The sequence below is a fragment of the Haplochromis burtoni genome, unplaced genomic scaffold (assembly GCF_018398535.1).
Source record: "Haplochromis burtoni strain Fernald_Lab_line unplaced genomic scaffold, NCSU_Asbu1 Contig_155, whole genome shotgun sequence".
NCBI lineage: Eukaryota > Metazoa > Chordata > Actinopteri > Cichliformes > Cichlidae > Haplochromis > Haplochromis burtoni.
In genome coordinates, this window is record NW_024582516.1 from 1,312,211 (window position 1) to 1,312,415 (window position 205).

The following is a 205-nucleotide window of genomic DNA, read 5'->3' on the forward strand; positions in this document are numbered from 1 at the left end:
AGTGAGCTGGTCAGCTGCTTTCTTCCCAAACAGCGAGCGACCAGTTTGAACAAGTGAAATTAATCTGTCGGCAGCTATGAATACACGTGAGCTGACGGTTAAACCGGACTCTGTAACAGATTTGTTTAACTTAAAAATATGTATGCACGTACCACACACACACACACACACACACACACACACACACACACACACACACACACAC